The sequence below is a fragment of the Aptenodytes forsteri genome, unplaced genomic scaffold, assembly GCF_000699145.1.
Source record: "Aptenodytes forsteri isolate BGI_AS27 unplaced genomic scaffold, ASM69914v1 Scaffold255, whole genome shotgun sequence".
Taxonomy (NCBI): domain Eukaryota; kingdom Metazoa; phylum Chordata; class Aves; order Sphenisciformes; family Spheniscidae; genus Aptenodytes; species Aptenodytes forsteri.
Genome location: NW_008794888.1, coordinates 4,313,969 through 4,317,992, shown reverse-complemented (window position 1 = coordinate 4,317,992; position 4,024 = coordinate 4,313,969). Strand labels below are relative to the sequence as shown.

At 57.6% G+C, this 4,024-nt stretch overlaps 1 protein-coding gene across 1 annotated transcript in view; it reads left to right on the top strand.

The window, feature by feature from the left end:
* CDK5R2 (cyclin dependent kinase 5 regulatory subunit 2) overlaps positions 1 to 4,024 on the top strand; it is an 11,388-nt gene that overhangs the window by 5,991 nt on the left and 1,373 nt on the right. The gene's annotated exons all lie outside the window — the stretch shown is intronic.

Below are 4,024 nucleotides of genomic sequence, written 5' to 3'. Positions count from 1 at the left end.
CCGCCGTTCGGCAAACGGCAGGACAAAAATAGCTTCTCTCTAGGGGCTGCAATAGGGCTGCTCAACTCCGCTGTGCTCTGCTCCACTCTGCTGCATGAACCCAGGGCTGACCTTGGAGCAGGGACTGCACAAGCTCCTCCAGCCATCTTAGGTAGGCACTGCCCGCCACTCTGAGCCACACTAAGGGGCTAATCACAGGGTAAGCCCGGATCAGCTTTGGTGTCCGTGAAGCCACAGCTGTAGCCCCTCTCCCTTGAGAGCTGGGAAAGGGAAAGATGGAAGGGGACCAGGATGGAGAAGGGAGAGTGCCTGGGCTGGGGCACTCAGAAGCACGAGCAGGTTTCTCCTCCCTGGCTGCTGCAGACAACCTGCTAGCCAGGTCCTCTGGGGCTTCCCAGCCCCAGGGCTCCCAGCTCAGGCACGAGCTCTGCCGGAGGTTGTCTGCCTGCTGTACGGGCTTGGGAGGGGGAGCACCAGAGCTGTCAGACCTGCTCACTGAGAGATGTACCAAGACTGTGCGCTCCGTCTCCATGGGTAAAGCAGCACAGCGCAGGAGCTGGCTGGCCAGCTGCTGCCAGGGAGACGGTCCTTTTCCCTGCCTGTCTTTGCCAGTGCAGACAGACCACGGCACAGCAAGTGAGCTATTAAAGAACAGCTCCAGCCAGCCAGCAAACATGCGCTCATTCATCATTTTGGAGCAGGCAGGGGGATGTGCCAGCTGCTTCAGCCAGGACCCCTCACAAAGCCCATGCCCAATAGCTCGGCAGCCTGGAGGGGAGCTGGGATCAGACTAGGGGGCCCAGGACCCTCCAAAATGCCTTTTCATGTCCTGGGGGTGCTGGGAAAGCTGCCCTACCCCAGGCTGGGAGCTTGTGCATTTCTGAGCCGCAGCCCCAGCATGGCAGCATCATGCAGAGCCAGCTTGGAAAGGACGTGAGGGTTGGCATGGGCTTCACCAAGGCCTGACCCGCCCCCACATTCCCACCTGCACCGGGCAGGCAGAGCTGCACGGCTCTGTGCAGTGGGAGGCTCAACTCAGGTGGAGCAGAGTGGGAGACTGGCTGCCAGGCACCCGCAGGGAACTGTGAGGTTCCTGCAGGTCAACACTAGCTCTTTTAGAGCCCTTGCACAGTACTGCCTGGTTTTACCCCTGCTTCTCTCCCCTGGTGCCACTGTCTCCCTGCCTGTCGCCATCCCTGGAGCCCAGCCAGCTGTGCTGGGTACTGGAGTGCTCCAACTCCCCATCTGGAACACCCCTGATTCAGGACAGGGATACCCCTTTACACAGCCCAAATTAGGGGCCTGAACAAGAAACCATCCCTTTGTTGGTGCTAGCATGTAGCTGAGGTATGTGTTGTCCTGGCTAGAGTGACCCTTAGTAGCAGGGGATCTGTGTATGTCAACAGCGTCCCAGCAAAGCCACACCACCAGCAGCTGAAGATTTGGCCAAGGGCAGGAGCCTGAGAGCAGCTTTGAGACTGACTGTGCCTGGAGCCCTACTCTGTTCCTCCCTCGCATCCAAGGGCACGTCATTCCAGCTGCCTGGGGTGGGAACCCCAATTCCCTGGGGAAGGGAAATGCTGCCCTCCCCTCCTGCTTTGTGCCTTTCCCTGCCAACTGACCATTTACAACCGAGACCTAAAGGAAGAGCCAAGCAGAGATGACACCAAGGACATAGCTTGTGCTATACCACTGCCTACCAGCCTCAGGGCTGGAGCCTGAAGAGTGAAACTGAAGAGGGGGGAAAAGATCCTCCTCTTTCACGTGGAAGAGCAGCTGCCTCCCAAGTAAGCTGCAAAGCTGCTTCTTTACCTGCCTAAGAAACATCCTGCTGTTCTTGTAGGGCTTGGGTAATTCCCTGGTGCTTGCAGGAAGCCCTTGCTGCTGCCAGCAGCGCTGGCTTGGGGAAGGACTATGGGCTCACTGACCTCCTCTACCCTAGAGCTGCTCCCGCAGAGGGACACAGGCAGCTGCAGGCAAGAAGGGAATAACTGGCCCTAGAGCTCTTCTGCTGCTCATAGCCAAGGCCTCAAGCTGCTTCACTGAACAGCCCTGGGCTGGATTTTTAAACAGGCTTCAGGCAAATCTCCCCTCCTGGGAGTGGTAGGAGATGCACACACACTGAGCTGCTCGGTGCTGGTAACTGCAAGCCCAGCTGGGGGAGGCAGGGGAGCTCTCCCGCCCGATCCTCTGCGTGAAAGCTTGCAAAGCCCAGCTCATCACTGCTGAATACAAATAGCCCTTCTTAATGAGTTTGGGGAAGCCAACTTGGGAGAGCTCACACAGGGTGGGGTGGCTTCATGTGTTTCACTTGAAACAATCTGAGAGCAATTTTACTCCAGCAGGAGCAAGCAGTATGCAGGAAGGTCTCTGCTTCCTCACTTGCAAAATTCAGCTGTGGGTTTCTGATGAGACCATGTTTGCATACCAGAAAATCAGTCCATCCTCAAACATGCGAAGAGAGCAAAGACAACAAGCTCCTTCCCATCCCCTCCCTAGGGCTCCTCCATCTTCTCGGCTAGGTTGAAGTCAGCTCTGTATATCTAAAGGTGCTGACTTCATCAGGAACCTTGTCCTGATTTTCTTCCTCTGTATTTGTACCCCTTTACCAAATTCTCCTGGTTACTTCAGACCAGCCTAAACTGGCCTCGAGTAGGTGATGCTGGCTCAGATCCACTTTGATTCTGGCCACTCCCAATGCAAACCTCCGTGTCTGGGGGTCTGTGTGCACATGTGCATGTTCTTTGCAGATCCCACTGAGGCCTCCTGCAAGGAAACAGCAGGACGTGGCTGGCCACAGCACAGGATACATGGGAATGGGACTTTGCCCTTCTTCCCTGCCATGGCACAGAGGGCACAGCTTCTGCTCTGCCCCAGATGTGGCACATCAGCCCCAGGCATCAGGAGGCCTGGCTGGAAGTCTGAAACCCGGCTCTGAGCCTGCGCTTTTGTTGCAAACACCTCCAGCATCAGCAGTGCAGGAGGAAGCGGAGGGGCTGGCTTAGCTCCTCCCGGTTGATAATTCATTACTGCCTGTTAGCCTGGATCCATCCGGCAGCAGCTACATCCTGGCACTGACATGTGTTCATTTCACACATAAAATGCTGTATCAAAATGCATCATTGAGACATTCTCCCTGAAACCTTTCCCAGCTGCCTCTCCTGGCGCTTTACATGCAGGAGCAGTCCCGGCAATTGGGGCGTTTTGTTCCTAATGGATGCCTGGCACCCGCCATAGCAATCAGAGCTGCAGGATCTGTCCTCCAGCTCATGAGAAATACAAGGGGGATCTTCCTGCAAGGGGCAGGGAGGCAGCAAGCAGAGGGTGCAGGTTTCATCCATGGCATGCTCGGATCTGGAGAGGGAGAAGCAGCCTGTGTGCACATGGCTGGTTTATCGCATACCATTTTGCAATGATGCAGAAGTGCAGCATCTCTTCTCTCCTCCCCTGAGGGCTCTGGGAGCCCTGGGCAGCAGGGCTGGCTGGTCTTGCCCTGGGGACCTGGACGAGGCCCCTTCCCCTTTCTCCAAGGTCCCTGACTTTGGCCTGATGCTGGTGACTGTCAGCGTGGTGGTAAATCTCCCCTCCAGGGCTGAGCAGGAAGAGCCAGGGCAGGTGGGGGACCCAACGCTTGCACAGCAGGTGCTGGGGCTGCTCCCCCCAGGCTGGGTGCCTCCTGACTCCCTACAGAGCCGTGCTCAGGGTCGGGCTGGTTCTCATGAGAGCTGGGGCTCGAGCCCCAGCCAGCCTTTCCCCAGCCCCAAGCCTTCTCCAGCTGCCCCCCCAGCACACACTCACAGTCTTCAAGACCTTCACCCCCTCCCCCCCCCATCCTCCCCTCCGGCATTTCCCAGGGCTCTTCTTCCCCACTGTGTCCCCTAGCACCGTTTGGGGGGGGCTCTGCTGGTTTGGGAAGGTTCATCCCTTGCCTTGTAGGTAAGAATAGAGAGCAGGAGCCGGGTGAGAGCGGCCAAGTTCAGGAGACCCCCCCAGACCCTTCCTGTGCCCCCTGTCCTCCGGGCTC